The sequence below is a fragment of the Budorcas taxicolor genome, chromosome 16 (assembly GCF_023091745.1).
Source record: "Budorcas taxicolor isolate Tak-1 chromosome 16, Takin1.1, whole genome shotgun sequence".
In the NCBI taxonomy this organism is placed as follows: domain Eukaryota; kingdom Metazoa; phylum Chordata; class Mammalia; order Artiodactyla; family Bovidae; genus Budorcas; species Budorcas taxicolor.
This window is the reverse complement of record NC_068925.1, coordinates 69,957,346-69,977,217: the sequence shown is the minus strand read 5'-3', so window position 1 is coordinate 69,977,217 and position 19,872 is coordinate 69,957,346. Positions and strand designations below refer to the sequence as shown.

At 44.9% G+C, this 19,872-nt stretch overlaps 1 protein-coding gene across 2 annotated transcripts in view; it reads right to left on the bottom strand.

Annotated features, from left to right (window-relative positions):
* PTPN14 (protein tyrosine phosphatase non-receptor type 14) overlaps window positions 1-15,945 on the bottom strand; it is a 187,848-nt gene extending 171,903 nt beyond the window's left edge. Inside the window, exon 1 of one of the 2 annotated variants that reach the window (XM_052653613.1) lies at window positions 15,512-15,945. The gene's annotated coding sequence lies outside the window, so the exon portion shown is untranslated. Of the gene's footprint in view, window positions 1-13,217; window positions 13,282-15,511 lie in introns of those variants that run through there. The other variant, XM_052653614.1, reaches the window with a different exon arrangement.
* Between the last annotated feature and the right edge of the window lie 3,927 nt (window positions 15,946-19,872).

Below are 19,872 nucleotides of genomic sequence, written 5' to 3'. Positions count from 1 at the left end.
TTCAGCAGCTGTAAATGAGGCTGCACACCTCTCACATTATTCCTGCCCTCAGTCATGAGAACAGCATGCCCCAGATGGGGGCTGACCTTTAGCCTCGGTCCCAGATATGAAGACATGTGGAGTGGTACCAAGGCCCCGTCAAGCCACCAGGAGCCACAGCACACCGCAGCACTCACATCACACAGACAGGGAATAAATGTTGTCATAAGCCACTGAGATGCTAGAACCTCTTTTGTTACCATATCAAAAACTAATACAACAGTCATGAAAATATGGCAAGGTATAGAGTAGCTGATATAGGAAAACATATTTGAGAAATGTTTGTGAGAAAATAGAAGATGAAACTAAAAGGCATTTACCAAAGACATTTATATAAAATAAGGCAAGCCAACAAGCACCAGAAATTAACTTAGAATGATGTAACAAGTTTATGATTATTTTTATCGATAAAGCAGGTCCTTATATATCTTTAATTCCCTTTTAAATGCTACCTTTATATCAACATAGGGCTTCCCTGGTAGCTCGGCTGGTAATGAATCCACCTGCAATGCAGGAGACTCTGGTTTGATTCCTGGGTAGAGAAGATCCACTGGAGAAGGCGTAGGCTACCCATTCTAATATACTTGGGCTTCCCTGGTGGCTCAGACACAAAGAGTCGGACATGACTGAGCGACTTTCACTTATATAATATATATATATATATATATATATATATATATATACAGATCATAATTATAACAGAAGTAATTCTATCCAACACACTTTTTTCTGCATTAAATGATATAAAGATTAGTGAACAATTAGGCTAAAAAGTGAATCTAGTGTGAAAGGTTAATTGGTTTTAGAAAGCAAGAATTCAGGGTTGATTAAATTCTTTTGTCAGACTACAAGGAAGGGAATTGTCAAAAAACAAAACAAAAAACAGACAAAAGCAAGAGTTATTTTCAGGGATGATCCACTTTCTAGTCATCAAACACTGTGCAAAAGCAAGATCTGAAAAGACATCACTTACCCAGAAAATAAGTTGTGCTGCCTCCAAATTTATTTATGACCTGTTTGAAATTCCACTACGTTTGTATGATTCAAGAATCATGTTTATTAGAACAAGTACTGTTACTCACAGAAATTTATCAAACAAATTCAGCAGTTAAGTTTTAAAACCTGTTAATGTGGGGCTTCCCTGGTGGTCTACGGGTTAAGACTTTGCCTCGCAGTGCTAGGGGCTGGGGTTTGAACCCTGGTCAGGGAGTTAAGATCCCACATGCCTCAGGGCCAAAAACCCGAAATATATAAAACAAGCAATGTTGTAACAAATTCAGGAAAGACTTTCAAAAAAACTGTTAATGTGAAGATTCTCACTATATTCTTTCATGAGATAGCAAGAAATATAAATATTTTCAACAATAAAAAAAGGAACTCACAGTATGTCAATTATATGCAGATATATAACATTCATTATTAAGACAGTAAGAAAGATGAAAAACATGCATATTTGCAAGGGCATTTATATAAAACTACAAAAATATGTTTACATAAGAACAAAGGCTAAAAAATTAAATAGATTTGTAAAATACACTTTTACCAATTTTTGAAAAGTATTATAGCTATACTAAGGAAAAAGATCTAATAATTATATTTACAAAATCTGTACTTGCTATGAGATACATCAATATCTCTCAGTTAAAAGCAATCTGAAGCACACTTAAAAGTTTCTAAAATCAACTTCTGGTAAATACCTTTCTAATTAAGACAACCCTGGATTAGTAAAGAGAGCAAACTAAGCATAACTTCACCATTTCTTGATAACTTGATGCCATCAATGGTTGTACTGCATTCCCTAACTCAAAGATGACCGCAGCCAGGGCTGCAGAGAGGAATGTGTGTCCTTCCTAGGCACTGAATGAATCAAGGAACTGTTACTGATTGATTCCAGGTAATGTTTTCTCTTTTGCCTTTGAGAGGCAGTGATGCAGAAGGGTTACAAGTACACGTGCTGGATTCATGCCCGGATTTGACACTGAGTTCCATCATTTATGTACTTGAATTTGCATGCCAATGGTGTTACACAGTAAACTAGTATTTACTGTGCATTTACACAGTATACTAGTATTTACTAGTATTTAGTGTAGGATCTTGTGCCTTAGCCATTTTAAGCCTGAGGTTTCTCATCTATAAAATAAGCCAGTGAGAGCACTTATTTCACAGAGTTGTTATAAGGATAGAAAAGATACTCTGTGCTTGACAAGTACTTGCTCGTGGTAAGTAGTAAACAAATGCCAGCTAATATTAGCCTCTCTCTGCCGGTCATCCTAAGGCACCATCAAGTTTGCTTTTCACCATCACCAAAAACTATTTCTAATTTTCATCTGCATCCACTGTTCCCTCAGTCCTGAGGCATCACTCAGGGGTTAGGTTTCCCAAGCTTAGTTGGATAACCATCTGTACCAGTCCTGTCCTCAAGGATTCATTATGTCCTCAAAACATAATGTGGACCACAAATGCAAGCCGCATAGGTCATTTAAAATTTACCAGTAGTCACATTTAAAGAGCAAAACAGAACACAAGATATTAATTTTAATAACAGATTGTATTCAACTCAGTAGATCTGAAATTTCAAGAAGTAATCAATTTTTTAAAATTACAATGAAATACGTAACATTGTTTTTTGTTGTTGTACTAATTCTGCAATAATCTGGCGTGTACTTAACACAGCACATCGCAACTCAAACTAGTCACATTTCAAATGCCATCTGGTCTCATGTGCCTAGTGGCTACCTGAATGGTTGCTGAGTCTTTTAAAGATTAAGACCTCAGAAAAACATCCCCACCTTCAAAAACATCAAAATACATTTATTAAACAAATGGATGAAAGGAAAGAAAGAGGAAGGCAGGAAGAACAGATGTCCCTGACCTCCTAGGGTTGCAGTTCAGCACTTGGGCTGTGGAATGAGCTCAAATCCACTTCTTCCACTTGGTAGTTGTGATTCGTTAGCTAATAACCTCTTTTATATGTCTCAAAGATAAACTATAGATAAAAATAACTTCTCTTTCATAAGATTGTTATGAATTGAAAGGTTGTAGAGGAAAAGGGGTTTCCACACAGAAAGTTCCACTTCGTAAAAGGTCAGGAATGAAAGTGGGGAAAACTGAAGGAAATAATGAGCAAATTAGCTAGAGATAATAAAAAGGCCATGGAAGAGAAAAACTGGTCATGTGATAGTCACAGCATCTGTGTTAAATGCCCAGTTACACAAAACAACTGCCACACTGGCAGCTATTAATAAAATAATTGCAGTGACATTTCTACAGCCCTCAACGGTTTATACCTCCTAAGCCAGACTGCTTTCTTTAGGCAAAATGATAAGGGCTGGGAGTGGGGGAAATGGCTGGCTGCCAAAATTTAGAGAATCAAGATTTTTTGGTAGTGTATATATTAATCACAGCTTCTGGCCTCAACTAGACGGATTAGTAAAGATACCTGGATCTTTCTTTGAAGGGTGAGGTTGCTGTAGTGCCTCAAATCCAATTGGCACATTACTCTTCTTTATGTATTACAAATACATAAAATTAGATGTTTACTATTCCTACAACTTTCCTTGAAAGTTGGTTTGCAAATAAAGTCTTGATATTTTAAACTTGCTCTTGTTCTGTGCCTCTCCCCCGATCGCCACTCCCCGCACCAAAATTCAACTAATAAAAAGTATAAAGTTAGCCTAGTCTGCTTACAAAGACTTTTAATGTTTATTTATTTGTGTTAATAATCTAAGTCATTATACTCTCTAATTTAGACATGGGGTTTCTTAAAGACAACAAACAAGCCTTCTCTATTACAGCCACCTTCTAAACTGAGATTTTCCTAGGGAGTATTTTATATAATATTTATGTCCCTTGAGATTACATGTTCCATAAAATTGACTTTAAAAAAAGTCCTTAAATAAATTCAACCTATTTTTTGTTTATTGCAAGACTTCTTGGAGTCTTTAATATGCTCATGTACACAGATTTCAAGCTGCTGTGAGTGAGTGAGTGACAGTTGCTCAGATGTGTCTGACTCTTTGTGACCCCATGGACTGTAGCCTGCCACGCCCCTTTGTCCATGGAATTCTCTAGCCAAGAATACAGGAGTGGGTTGCCATTTCCTTCTCCAGTAGCTTCTCAGCAGCTTCCTTCTCAAGCTGCTATGCTCACCCGCTATTACCATTCTGTCACAAACGAGAAAAATGATAAGTGAATCAAGAGAATCAAACAGCAGGAAGATAGCCTAAGTAACTCATGGAAATAGACATCTGTACAGACCTTTACACCGAGTTTCCAGCTTGACAGGCTGTACTCTGCAGTTCTCCCTTTCATCATCCCTGATACACACACAGTAATTAACCTATCTGTGTGCTGTGCTCAGTCACTTCCGTCGTGTCTAACTCCTTGCAACCCTATGGACTGTAGCCCCACCAGGCTCCTCTGTCCATGGGATTTTCCAGGCAAGAATACTGGAGTGGGTTGCCATTTCCTCCTCCAGGAGATCTTCCCAACCCAGGGATCAAGCCCATGTCTCCTGCATTGGAGGCAGATTTTTTACCACTGAGCCACCAGGGAAGCCCCAGCTAACCTATCAGAGTCCTCCACATGAAGGCAATGTATTACAAAAGAAGGAAGGGAGGGAAGAAGAAAGAAGCGAGGAGAAAGGACGGGAATAGGTAGAAAGAGAGGAGGGAGGAAATTTCTTTTAATGATGTAGTAAGTGTAAACATCACATCATACTCACAGGCAAAGTTTAAATGCCTAAACGCGTGCCTAAGGATGAAGCTACATCAAACATTCACTTGTACCAAACCCACCCCTTGGAAAATAAGCCTCATTTTCAAAACAACCAAACAGCTGCTCAGCTGAAACACAGCACAAATCATCCTTCCCAGCCTTTATTTTTAGATGCCTCTTAAGTAAAACATTAATTTTCTAGAGAATATAATTAAAACTGGTAGGTGTCATTTCATTATTTTAGAGTTTTATTATAATTCATTTCACATCAGTCACACTGTTTGCCCCTCATAAATCACATAATTATATAATATTCCATAACAAATTCCTTTCCTTTGAATAAAAGAATCTGTATGAACGTTTAAAAATATACAGACTTTAAAACAGCACAATCCACCCAGAATGTTAGCATGCTGCTGCTGCTGCTGCTGCTGCTAAGTCGCTTCAGTCATGTCCGACTCTGTGCGACCCCACAGACGGCAGCTCACTAGGCTCCTCCGTCCCTGGGATTCTCCAGGCAAGAATACTAGAGTGGGTTGCCATTAAACAGAGGGAGTCTAAAAGCCCATTTTTCAAATGATAATTTGGAGACGTGTGTATGTCTTAAAAAAGAAAAAAGTGTACCTCTGTCATGTAAAGCACAGTTTACAAAATGTCTAATGAAAAAGAATATGCTTAATAGATCATAGGATTTCATTGGCAGAAACGAATGCTAATTGCCTGCTGGAGTCTTTAATGAAACCTAATTGCTGGCTTGAGCTGTCACCACTGACCCTGGTAACAGACCAGTACACCCTTCATAAACCTAATACAGCATAATCCTCCTTCATTATGGTTATTATAGCTCTGCAGTGGGACATGTCTGCCGCAAAAATAAACTCTGCTGCCTCTCCTCTACAAGGATGTGTTGCTGCTCTATCCCAGAGCAAGTAGCATTGATGGCAGAAGTCTCCCTCACAACAAGCGGTACTACTTCACCGCCCAGATGTACTTCCATACCTAGACTCACACAGACTCTCAGACACTGCTACAGGAAGCACCAGCACAGTCCATGACCATGGAGGGAAAGGACTAAACAAAAAGAACAAGCCAAAACAATTACACTATCCCCTGTCACCATCAGGTAAATGGGAAAAGCAGAAGAAATAATGTCTAAAACTAATCATGGGTTTGAGTTAAGAAATCCATGTATAAATGGATCCCTGGGTTGGGAAGATCCCCTGGATGAGAGCATGACAACCCACTACTGTCATGACAGCTCCAGTATTCTTGCCTGGAAAATCCCATGGACAGAGGAGCCTGGCAAGCTGCAGTCCACAGGGTTGCAAAGAGTCAGACACAACTGAAGTGACTTATCACACACATGTATAAATCAATTCAGTCTACAGTCTACATTTCTGATACTGAATCCACAAGATATTCCTTCCTTCAATTTGCTTTGAAGTTTTTTTGGACACGCTTTAAAAAAAAAATTACTTCCAATTAAAAACCCTAATCTTACATCTATGACTCAAAAATTCCAAGCACTTATTGAATATCTACTTTGTAGCAGGTGCCAAGAACCCAAAGATAAATAAATCAACAAAACATGTCCCCTAAGAGCTCAAAACTGTGGGGAGATAGATGAACAAACAGCTATACTTTAATGTGATGCGTATCAGTAAAGAATGAGGAGACCAAAAGAAGACCGACCAGGTGACAATGAACTCTTCCAAATGGTAAAAAAGGGATGTCGGACAAAACATCTAAGAAGACACAGAACAGAAGAAATTAGTATGTGACCAGATGGGAAAAGGAATCCATGGAAGAGTAACAGTAGACATGAGTCAAAGCCACAATGTTTCAACCCTGAGAAATGTTTCCAGCCCAGGCTAGCAGTTAGGTTAGGTGGAAACAAGAGCTATGCATGCAGAGCCTGGAAGGCTCAGCTAAGTCTGCACTTGACCTTGGGCAGTTTTGGGTATTGTTAAAATTGAGTACGTTAGACACACAAGAGGACATAGTAAACATACATGTTCCCACCACTCAGCTTAGGGAATAAAAGAACACTACACTTCTTGCCTCACCTTCACTACCACCTCGTCCCCTGTATTTGGGGTTTATTGTCTTTCTGGTATTTCTTTACCCGGTTAACCCTTGAACGTGATCTGAACTACCTGGGTCCACTTATACTTGGATTGTTCTCAATAGTAAGTACCTACAGCACTACCTGATCTGCATTTGTTGAATCCATGAATGTGGAACCACAGATATGGGGGTGGGGGGGCGGTACAGAAGTCTGTATTACGTGAGAAGTTTCAAACGTGTAAGGGGTTGGTGCCCTCCCACCAATGCACACACTGTTCAAGGTCCAACTTCACTTTTATTACTGGTGTATGTATCTCTGAACAGTATCAAATGGCGAAATAGATTTCAAGCAAGAGAAGGAAAATTCAGACGTGTTTTTTTTTTTGTTTTGGGGGGGCTGCACCGCACAGCACGTGGGATCTTAGTTTCCAACCAAGGATGAAACCTGCATCCCTCTACCCTCCATTCAGCGGAAGGGCAGTCTTACCCATTGGACCCCTAGGGAAGTCCCAGATGTGTTTAAAACAAGACTCTGAAGTGTAGAGGGTGGACTGGTCTCCGCACTGGCAGCAGCAAGACAGGTGATAAAGAGAGGTGGAGATAACTGTCTTTCCTGAAGGAACTGTTGTCATGGAGAGAAAAGGGGTAGCCTCAGAGGGGATCCCCGGGGCAAGCAGGAGGCAGACCCGAATGAACAGGAACAGGTGACCAGCAGCAGAAGAGAAGCAACCATCTGGGGCAGTCTGTGCCAGGGAGGAAGAGGGGCGTGGAGAGCAGTGAGGCCAGTGGCAGCTCCTGGGCAGCTGGCAGGTCAAGAGAGGGATGAGACAGGTTAACCAGGACACAGAGCACAGAGAAGTCAATGCCAAGATGAAGTGGCAGAGGGGAGACTTTCCTGGTGGTCCAGCAGCTAAGACACCACGTTCCCAACACAGATAGCTCAGGGGGGGCCCAGGTTCAATCCCCGGCCAGGGAGCTAGATCCCACCTGAGGCAACTAAGACCTGATAGAGCCAAATAAAGAACATGTTTTTTTAAAAAGTGGCAGAGGGGCCCAGTCCGGGGGTGGGGGGTGAGATCAGGAAGGTTGTCCAGGGGAGTGGTGTTTACGGTGGACCTTTGAGGATGCTTTTGACAGGTTAGGATGGCTGAACTCTAGGATTCCTGGGACCTGTTCAGGAAACAGCTGCAGCGTGGCAGAACCCTGGTGAAGAGCAGGACATAAAGCCGAAGAAATCAGAGGAACATTGTTGGGGGGGGGGGGGGGCGGTGCGGGGGGTGTTATTCGTGGAGAACCTTAAAGGATCAAGCTCAGGTATACATAGTATGTACATGTAATTCATAACAAACTCACTTTCATGACTATGAAATCTGCCTTAATTCCTTTTACTTGAGAACTGAAATAATGACTAAAGCCCATCTCATGATTTGGGGGATAACATCAGTGATATCAGTGCTGCTTATTACATGGTTCTATATGTAGAACCCAGGTGGCTCAGTGGTAAAGAATCTACCTGCCAAGCAGGAGACACGGGTTTGATCCCTGGGTCGGGAAGATCCCCTGAAGAAGGAAATGGCAACCCACTCCAGTATTCCTGTCTGGGAAATCCCATGGACAGAGGAGCCTGGCGGGCTACAGTCCATGGGGGTCGCAAAGAGTTGGACATGACTGAGCAGCTAAGCAACACCACCACGTCGAACAGGATATCTTGGTTAAGGACAGGTTGGTATCCACTATGACAATGTCATGGAGGGTTTCACTCTTTTCCATTTTAAAGACTAGTAACTCAGAGGTTGAATAATGAGTGATTTGCCTTTTCCTCATTAATCTAAGGAACTAAAGAAAATAATGCACAGAAATGAAATTAAACATATTCTAATCAATACTACCTCTAAACTTGTGAAAACAATTTTGTTTTATGCCTTAAGTCCCAAATGTTCCTACTTACTAATTTTTGTGTGATATTTACACTCCCTTGATCTGCAAGGTTTCCTAGGTTTGAAAAATTGAGAAAGAAAATAACTACATGTTTGAAAGTAACCAAGTAAAACAAAACAATAATAAGAGCCAGAGTCTCAGTAGCTTGAGAAAACAGCTCAGAGATGTGATTCGCCTCCTCAAAGGAACAAATAAGATGTGTATCATAAACAGCACTGATATCTGTTTAACTTTGAAAATCACATACAGTCATTAACATGATATAATCTTCCCAGCGCACCACACCTCCTATTAAAGAATAAACAATAAATTCCACACCAAACTGGGCTCTAAACCTCCAGGTCAGCATTTCAGAAATGCATTCATTCATGGATTCTTTACTCACTTCTTTATAAAAAGTCAACTCCACTTCATTCTCTGCATAGCAGCAATAATAATAGTACCTACTTTACAGGGTTGTTGAAAGACATAATAGAAAGTGCTAAGAACACTGGGATAGAGTCAGCAGCAGTAAAGGTAAGCCGTGGCTCTTTCTAGCCAACCTCCACATAGGGCAGAGATTCTGAACCAAATAAAATGTAAATCCTGCCAGGAGAAGCTTATAACTTAGTAGAGGAGACAGGGAGGTAAACATAAATAATATGGTGAGACAGAAATTACCAATAGAGCTAACTGCAAAGTGTTCTGGAACTTTAAAGAAAGGAATGCCTAACTGGCGGTGGGAAGGAGTGTCAGGGCAGGAAAAGCTTTAGCTGAAGGTGCAGGGGCTAAGCAGGCAGCCAAGGGGAACAGGTCAGTCTGGGTCGGAATGTAAGGAATAAAGGAGAGGGGATTACACATCACCCTTAGGGTCTTAGGGCCCTCGCATATAGAGACAAGAAGAACGGCAGATGGGAATTCAAAGGTAGTCAGGGTAAGGAAGCCTTATCACACAGGTACTAAGAAGCACAGTAAGAATTTAAATACTATAAAAGGTTTGTGTTTTAAAAAGCTCTTTAAGAGAACAGATGAAGAGAATGTGAAAGGCAGCCTTTGAAGCTCTTGAACAATCCCAAGAGGCAGTGGTGTTGGAGGGAAAGGAACAAATCAAGGATACTTTACAGACACAAACTCAAAGGATCTAAGGACTAATTGGGTTTGTTATGGGGGGTTGAGGGGCGGGGGCGGGGGCGCTGGGTGCTAACAAAGAGTGACATGCTGTAGGGAACTCCAAGTGCCTGGCTTCAGCAGCTAACTCAATTCATGTCACTAAGACAGGAAATACAGAGGCAGCAGCTTTTGTGGCAAGAAACTAATGAGTTCAATTTGAGACAGGTAGAATTGGGCATGTATAGCGGATAAGCAGACAGAGAGAAGTACCAGATACACCAAACTGTTTAGAACTGAGCGGTGGGGTCAGATGGGAGAGGGCAGCAAGCAAATCCATTAAAATGGAAGCATCTAATTTATGCTCTCCATGGGCCTAGCTAGGAATAAGTTACCATTAAGTGACTCCCAGCCTCTCCAGAGCTCCAAAACTACCAGAACCAGAATCATTCAAACCACTGCAGTGAAAAACTTAAGTGACTACCACGCAAGGCTGACAAGGACGGATGGACCAAAATGGCTCAGCCATTCTCGAAATGCTGGACCAAGGACCAGGAGTATTAGCATCACCTGAGAGTGTCTTAAGAATGCAAATTGTCAATGCCCATCCCAGACCTATAGAATCAGAAGCTGGGTTGGGCATGGGGGATAATACCAGCAAACAGTGTTTAATGAGCCCTCCAGGTGATTCTGAGGCTCACCGCCTCCTTAGCTAATGTCCCAATTACCTGAAGGGAATGGAGTATGAAAGAAAGAAATCCTGGGAGACAGATTCCCAAAGACCTGAGGAACCCAAAGACCTGAGGAAATGAAGTGCTGGAAAAGGATACACTTTACACAAAGACAAACATCGGGAACTTTTGCAAGTTTTCAACAGTGAAGCCGAAGGAGATCAAGTCAGCAGCCCTCACGGTAAAGCTCCCCGACTTAGGAATATGGGTCAGTACTAAAATCTCAGACATCACAAATGTGAAGGGGATGCTCAGCTTCACAGAGGATGTCATGCCACACTTTTCCTCCTTTTCTCACCAGTCACCCCCCAGTTGACCAGCATCAAGCACTGATGGGATGGCCGCCTGGGGTTTACAGGACCTCTGGAAATGAAACAGATTTCTGGGTCAAGCTAACTGACCAGGCTCAGGATGAAATCCTTGAGCTGGGCCTAATGGAGTCCCCTCAGGAACTAAGCCAAATCAGCCACATACCAGATTTTACATACAAGCTTGATCCAAGCCTGGCCACAATGTGTTTTTTTCTCCAGTAGCAAAGACCATAAAACAAGTCCAGCAAAAGCTTGAGTGGAGAGTGAAACAAAACCAAGCCAAGGCATATGGAACCAACAGGAAAAAGGGAAAGGAAATTGAAACAATGTTCATATGCCATTTATAATCCAACTTGGACACAGAACCACTCCTATCCCACAAAAAGGTACTTAGTCACTTACCTTTTACCTCAGCTACTCTAAATCCTCATCCACAAGAACTGCATCATATCCTCTCATTCAAAATTATAAATAATTCAGAGATTATTTCTTTTCATAATCAGCATGCATGCAATACACAGCAAAGGCAAAGGCTGGTCCTAGCAATGCGATTTCCTCTCTCTTTCCACTGCAAAAACCACCGCCTGATCTACATTTTCCTGAACTTTCTCCCTCTACTCTTCAAAGGGGTCTTCTTTCACTTGGGACCTGTTTGCAATCCTACATCATGTCGGATCCTCAATCAATTTTTGGCTCTAACAATCCATTCGGCTTCTGGAACAGTTACTAAACACCTGTCCTCCTGACGTTTTAGGAGTTGTTCTTTTCTTCTAACAGCCCCTCCTGCTGGGAGGTTGACATGAAGATCAGTGAGTTAATGTTTGCCAAATACTTCAGGCTTCTCGGATGAAAGGCAACATTAAAGTTCAAGCGACCTGAAGCTGGCAGGACCTGAGAGGCGCGTTGCAACTGACTCCTTAGACCTGAGCTTCAAAGAAGGAGAGCAAGGCTGCAGAGACTCATTTGTGCCAATCGGCTACCTTTTGCATTCTTGTTAAAGGCAGGCGGATTTATTCTAACATCATTTAATTCACTGGATTTCAACATTAGAAAGGCAAGGATCCTTGTATTAGCACTAGACTCTCATTATAGGAAGCAGTATATGGAGGAAAGGATCCCTTTTGCTGCCCTTGTCTACATGACTTTCCCTCCCTAAACTAACCTACGGCCTGGTCCTGCAACTCACACCCTCCTTCTACATGAGGGGCTAGCAGCTGCCAGCCAACACGTTTGCTTTGAGCCAACAGACTGAAAAAAAAAAAAAAAAGGTCAAAGACAACGACTTATGTGTATGTTGGCACACATGTGAGTTCAGGCTGCCGGGGAAAAAGTGACACACAAAGAGCACATTCATGGCCACATATAACTCCTGGAACATATAAATAGCCATCCTTGACCCAACACCTACTCAGTGTGAGAGAGGCCCCGCTAGCAGAGGGGCACAGGGCATTACGCACAATTCTCCACAAGTATCCTGGCATGCTAACAACTACCGCCCCCACCTTAAAGATGAAGGAATGGAGACTCGGAAGGGCTGCAAAGTTCAGTCAACATCACAGCTAAAAGACGGCAGAGCTGGGACACAAACTGAGCTATATCTTGAACTCCCAACCCTGGATCTCCGGCTCCAGCACACCAACAGGCCAGAAAAGCTGCTGAATTTGCTACACACACCCCTTGAACCATTCAATAAGCCCTCCCTGGGGCTCAGGCGGGGGGAAGGGTAAATTAAATCAGTAAGGGGAGACCACAGAATCTTATTTTAGACATCAATTTTAACCTCTTCTCCACCAAAACGTGCTTGTTTTCCCTCATTCTTTTTCAAGCAGCACAGCAGCAATAATTGAATTGGCTAAAGATTTCATCTTATCTCTTTCCCTTGCCTTATCGCTAACAAGGCACACTGCACTGAGGCTTAGAATGAGTTCAAAAAATGCACAGCATCTGGTGACTGAAGAAGTCCGAATGCAGGATTGCAGGTGACAAAGGATAAGAATACGGAACCCAGGTGGGGGACAAGGTGCAATCCAAGGGTATATGTTCGCATCCCTGAAGCCCAAAACAGAAACCCTTAATAAGGAGGGAAGGCACTAGGGGGGAAAGTTCTCATAGTTGTCAACTTCTGGCTCATCCATTCAGGACAAGTAAGAATTCTCCCAAACATCCTAATCTCTCTCTGATTTTTTTTAAGGGTCCTCCACATGAAAATAGTCTAAATGCTCTTTCCATTATAGCTGTCTGTTCCACAAGGCCCACACAAACCTGAATATCTAAAGTGTTAATAGTAACAAGTATATGTTTAAGCCAATGATGGAGGATGGACCGGTACCTGGGAATAGCAAGAGTTTCTCTTGAGCCGTTTCTCTCATGAAGGTCCTATACCTTCAGGAAAGCCGTTGTCCAGGGGCTGTTCTTGAGATAAAGAAAGGTGTGTTTTTGTTTTTTTCTTTTTTTTGCGGGGGGGGGGGGCGGTTGGGGGAGGTTGAGGCAACTTCCTACCCAGCACTGTAGGAAGTCAGTGTGCTCTTTACACTGGCATGTACTGGTGTGAGGTCACCGAGAGCTGGACTTCCGCCACCTCGGCCAGGACGCAGCCACTATGCATAATACTACACCGCCACTTCAGCCCAGTGAAGAGGCACCCTTGAGCGGCAAACCACGCATAGGAGGCTCCTGCGCTATAAAAAGCTTTCTAGGCAGGATCTGCTGAATCCTGGACCAGGAGGCGACAACAATCTGCTAGAAGGCATTCAGCTTTTCATAAAGTTTCAGAGGAAGGAAAAGTCATTCCTCCAACGGTGCTGATGCCGTGATGATGTGGGAAAGTGGAGAATACTACAACAACACAGTGACACACACACAAACTCACTCTGCACAGCACAGACGCCCAGTCAGATTAGGCGAAAGGGCATCTGTGCTCTCCAGCTTCCACTCGTTAAGGCTATCATTCCCAAGGCACATGCTTTTAACGCCATCACCAAAAGATAAGGCGACTTCAATGCAAGGTTCTGTAAGCTGCGGTATTATCACCTATTGCTGTCAGGTGGCCCTTTGAAAGGGAATCAGTACCATTCTGCTGAAACCAGGCATGAGCATGAGCCAATTAGTCTCAATGAAAATACAGATGGTCCCCCAACCACTGCTTGTTGCAGATCCAGCATCAGGCATCTAAAGAGAGGGATGTGTGCGCCGCTGGAAGCTACTTGGTTCCTAAGTGCTTCCAGTTTAATATCTGATATTTTAAAAAAAAAATAAATAAATAATAAGCTGTCCTGGCTACACTGAACCAACCAAGCCATAAATCCCCCTTCAGTCCCCAGCTCTCTACTAGGTATGATCTCCTTGCACCCGTATTTTGGATGACTCTTACTTTGCACAAGTTCTTTCCTCCCCCCTGGAAGGCACTTTCCTAATCAGTCCTCTAGGTGAGCAACACCTCAACTCTCCGGACTCAGCGCACACCTGGCCCCCTCTCCTCTGGACCAAGCCGTCCCAGGCCCTCTCAGTACACTCTACTTGCAGATCAGCCAGTGGGTTTCCTCCGGCAGGCTGCAGTTACATCCTGTGTTAGCATCTTTGTATCCCCAATTCCTAGCCCAGGGGGAGAAACTGCCATACTAGGTTTGTTGAATGAATGGGCCAACGAACTAACCCACTTGAAGAAATTCACACCTTGGTGGAAACCCTGTAACCCATCCACAGCCGGTCTGGAAATTCCTCACCTTCACAAAGACCCAGCAACAGCCAGCCCCTGGACGGACTGAAGGCCAAAGCCCACAACCTGCCTTAAGCTGTAGGGAGGGGTGGGGTAGGGGTGAGGGGACCTGGAGGAAGTGGGAAGGAAAGTGGGGGTCAGGGCAGCGCTCCCTCACTGCTCCTCAAAAAGGTGAAAAACCCCTTCAGAGCGTTAAAAGCCCAGAAGTAGGGGTCATGCCAGGAGAAAGGGGAGACGGTGTCTGAACACCACCCTTGGAACTTGTTAATACTCAGAATTTGGGGCGTTCGAGGTGGAGACCTGCTCTGAAATTACGGGGCCAGAGGGTCTCCCTGTGAGTCGGCTGACCACCCAAGTAGGGGCCAAGAAGCCCAGGAGTTTGGTGGCAAGGCTGTGGCCTAGTGGAAGGGCATGGAAATTTCTCCCTCTCAAGATCCTGTGTCCTACGTAGTGGGGGGGGGACCGGGGGCGGGGGAGGGGTGTGGAACAGAGGAGGGTCGCGGCGGGGGACCCCCTCCAACTTGAGAGGCAGCGACGTCTTTGGCTTCCATCCTCCGGCCCCCGCCGTCTGCGTATCTCAGCTGCCCTCACTAGGCCCTCTGTGGTTTCCCAAAAGAAAACAGCAGTGGGGAGGAGGGGGCGAGAGTGTGAGTTTCACCGTCCACTCTGCAGACAGCGCACACCTTTCATCGTAACTCCAAGCCGTGCGCATTAGCGGGCGGCTCCCACCGCCACTTAACAAGTTCAGCTGCCCGGCCCCTCGCGCTCCGGCTGCCCTGCCAGGCGTCCCGGGCCGCCGATCCCAAGTCGGCGTGGCCAGCGTTTGCCCAAGTCATCGGCAAGGCGCCCGGAGAGCCCAGGGCGGCCCCCAACCTGGGGCCCGACTCCCCGCCCCAGACGCCGCTTACCTGCTTACATGGCCCCGTCGGAACCCCGGAGTCCCGCGCCGAAAGGCTGCCCTCCGCGGGCGGCGGAGCCCCAAGTCCCCCCAAGGAATTGATTCCAGTGGCTGGCGGAGGAGGGGCGGAGGGAAGGAGCCGGAGGAGGCGAAAGGGGAGGGAGGTTTCCGCTGCGATCCCGGCGCGAGAGTTGGTGCGGGGGCGCCCGGAGAAGGGGGGAAAGGAGAGCCACCCCGGCGCGGGGCTGTCCCGCCAGAGAGGGAGCCGGGACGGGGAGGCTGGCCGAGGTGGCAGGGGACGCGCCGCCAGGGGCCACGGAGTGGCGGCTGCTCGCCGAGGACCGGCGCCCGGAGGGCAGGCGGCGGAGCGAGCACGAGCGCAGCAACCTGCCCGCGGACTGCGCCCGTCGCGCCCTGCCCGGGGTGAGAAAAGTTGGGACGAACTTTCAGGGGCCGGGAGCGCCAGAGCGGCAGGAAACGCGAGCGGCCGCCAGAGGAGGGAGGAAGGGGCCTGGCGAGTGGGAGGGGACGGAGCAGGCGCCGGCGGCCGCCGCTCCCCCACCCCCGGGCCCGGCTCGGCGGCGCGAGGTGGGGGGGGCGCGGGGCGCGCGCCGGGGGCGGGGAGGAATGCGGCGGGGCGGGCGGGGGCGCAGGGGGGCGGCGCGGGAAGGGGAGCCCCGGCTCCCGAGCCCCGGGCGCGCGTCCTTGGGGACGTCACAGCGCTGGAATCCGAGGAATGCCGGGCTGCCGGAGCTCCTTCTGCAGGCCCGGGAGAAGTCGCGCACTTTTATAAATGTGGTGGCTTTGGGAGAAGGTTTTCAAAGGTGAGGGCTGAGCAGGGAGGACGCGGTGAGACTCCCCTGGAGTAAGAGGCGAGGGGAGTGGGGAAAACGAAGGGACCACAGCAACCCCACCTAGCGCCTCTCCCGGGCGGGGCGCGGGAGTGGGGCAGGAAAAATCGCCCCAAGAACTCCGCAACCTGCAGAGGCGGGGCCGCGACGGGGACTGGCCCACCCCGACCTAGAGCGCCCCACCTTATTCGGGGGACCCCTCCAAGCAGGATGTCCCCACGCAGTCACTGCACAGGGAAAACAGACCCGGAGAAAGGAGGGGTGACTTTCCAGAGTAGGCAATCCTTTAAGTTATCTGTCTAGGACTCCTGGAACCTCTGGGTACCAAACCTGGCGTCTAAACCACCCCTCACCCGCTCCTCCGGGAATCGCACAGTTAGTGTACCCAAGGAGTTAGTATACCCAAGGAATTAGTGTACCCAAGGAGTTAGAATCGTTTTCCCGGTTCTTTCCTTGCCACAGAATCGCCCCACCCAGCCGGCGTAGGCATTGGGAGGAAACTTCCTTAGCATTTTCGGAGGTGGAGTTAATGAGACGCAGCTGGTAAGACGAACCAGGCTCTCGGAGCCAGGCCCAGGAGCCCGGGTTTTCGGACCTGCCCTGCCGTCACCGGCCGAGGAGTGTCCCCGTTCCTGAAAGCCTTGGCCTCCGTAGCTGTAAAAATTAAAGGATTTGCCTGTTTTTCTGTGGTCCTTGGCATTGCAAAAATGATGCCTTAGTCTGTGGTCTTACTCGAGCAACCTTTCCGAGGTTGAATAGGGTCCTCGGAGAATTGCCACTGAGGATGTCGTTCCAAATTCCTTCCGTGTCCCACAACCCAGAGAAATTCCTGGGCTCTTGGGGAAGAGTCTCCTGTAGTCATCAGGCACAAATCTGTGGTCATGTGACTTCTCTGAGCTTTTGCCCGTATCCAAAACTACAAAGAAGCAGAGAAGACCCTAAGGGATGGAAGGAAAAAGGCTGAAGAGAGTTAAGATCAGTTTCTCCAACTTCCAAGAAATAGCTGGATACTTTCAATATGGACTTGCTGGATTTCCAAAGAAAATTAGGGAGTGCCTTATTGTCCACCAAAAAGTGTGGAAAGCACTTCGTGGGTTCATGTACTATTATCCTCATTTGTAAGATGAGGAAAGTGAGGTGTGAAGACATTATCTGTCTCACCAAGGATCACACAGCAAGTATACTATGATAATGGACCCTGCTGTGTCTGGCCCCAAAATGCAAACTTACAAACTCTGTAAAATTTAACCAGGACAGGATTAAGATCAAAGATAAGGAAATGCCTACAGGCTCTCTTGGGGTTTCAAGGAAAAGAGGTGGCATTTGTGTATTTTTGCTCAAAAGTCACTTTGTTACCGAACCCTGGAGCACAACATGCTGAGACTGTTGTGTAGAAGAGAAAAGACTTGTATGTAGACAGCAGTTGTACCTGGGTGATCCTGAGCAAGCCACTTCACCTGTAGGCCTGAGTTTGATTGTGAATTTGAAGTGTGACATGAACTTTGGAGCTTGGTTGAAGGAGTTCATCTCTGAAGTCTTTCCCAGTCTGAAGTAGGATGAATATACATTCCTCTCGGCAGATGGCATGCCTATGGAGGAAGCTAAATGATAAAGGCAGGACGTCTTGGGGAAAGGACTGTTTTCACACTGCCTTCAGAATCCAAATAAATGTTAAGAATGTTGCTGGGTGTTCAATGGCAAAACAGAAAACCACCAAATAAAATTTAGTACTACTCCTATGGACTCATCTTTATGTTAAATAATTTTGTTTCTAAAAAAAAAAAAAAGCCTTAGTAATTTAAAAGCCCACAAAGTGGTTTAAAAAAACTTTCATTCTCTAGATAAATATATAAAAGTAGTCACAAGTTTCTTTCCTAAGAGAAAAAAGCAACCCATTGCCTAAGTCTTCATTATACTTGAGTCTCTTCAGTATGCATCAGAGTGACTAGGAGCTTGGTTGATGGGATAAGCTCCAAACACATCACTACACATTTATTTCAAACTTTGTAATTTTAGCAACTTGTCAATATTACATATGTTCCCAAATCTTTCAATTGGTTCTAAACCCAATTTAAACTACAAATAAAGGCCAAATCTCATGGGCCACCGTGATTCCTCCCGCCTCCGAGGTGTTTCTCATTAATTTATTAATTTTGTACCTTTAAAACCATTGAAAAGCAAAACGAAATAAGTTCCCCAATCAAAGAAACCTGGAAAGTGAGCAGGCTCTCTTAGGAGAAGTCTGACAACCACTAGGGGCATTCTACAAAATGTAAAGTCATATATAAGTAGAGAGAGAATGTTTGCTTTTATCCTAAGTCTAATTTCAGTTCCTAAGAGGATATTTGGCAGTTTACCGTAATAGAGGAAAAGAGAAAAGAGAAGCTTTTTCAAAATACACATCCTCTGTAATCCCTGCTCCCCACATCTCATTCATCTTATCCCCATGGTCTAGGGTAGAGAGACTTCATTTGGTGCATATATACATATCTATATATATATATAATATTTTAGGCAGTATTTTATTGATATAATCCATACTCCATAAAAATGTACATACAACTTGACTTTTTCACGCAGATATGTCCATGTGAAAACCACCCAAATCAGGATATAGAAAATGTCCATCACCACAAAAACTTCCCTTAAGTGACTTTTCAGTCAGTATCACCTCTCAAAATTAACTTCTACTACCATAGACTAGTTCTGCAGGTTCTCAAACTTCCTATAAATAGAATTATAAATATAATGTGTGTATGTATATGTGGGTCTGGGTCACAATTTGCTTATCCATCTTTCTGTTGATATATTGGGTAAGTATATTTTGAAAACATTTCCCAAGTAATTATTTTATGCCTGGCCACCTCCAATTCAGAACTGTTGAGTTACAACAAAAGTAATCATAAATAAGCCTAGATTATTAACACCTACAAAAAATATTAAGTTAGCAGAGGAGGAAAGAATATTTTAGAACAACCAACTTTAAGAGTTTTTTAATGGTAGTACACATTCAGAGCTTCTTATCAATGAAAACAAATTAGGAAGTTAACTGGAATACGGACTTTGTGTTATCTAGTGACTTTTTAAAAAGCTATGTGACTGCAGAACTGTCACGTACAGCCTCATGCACAGCATACAGGATTCCAGGAGCTCAAATAGTCTGCAGTGTGAATGGCATCCTCTGGATAGGGCACTGTGGTGGCTGTGATATTATGAGCTCTCATTTTAGAGATATTAATAACATCGTGGAATCTGCTCTGGAAGAACCATTTCTGGCATAGAAGACTGAGCCCTTCCCTCCTGGTTGCATCTCTGTGGACTTCATGGGGAAGAAAAGTGCCCTTTTTTGGCAGGGGGCGGAGGGAGCATGCCATTCAGCTTGTGGTATCTTAGTCTTCGTTCCCCAACCAGGGATTGGATCTGCACCCTTGACAGTGAAAGTGCTGCACCCTAACCACTGGACCACCAGGGAATTCCCAAAAAGTGACTCTAAAGCTCAGATCTCCCCATGGTGACTAAA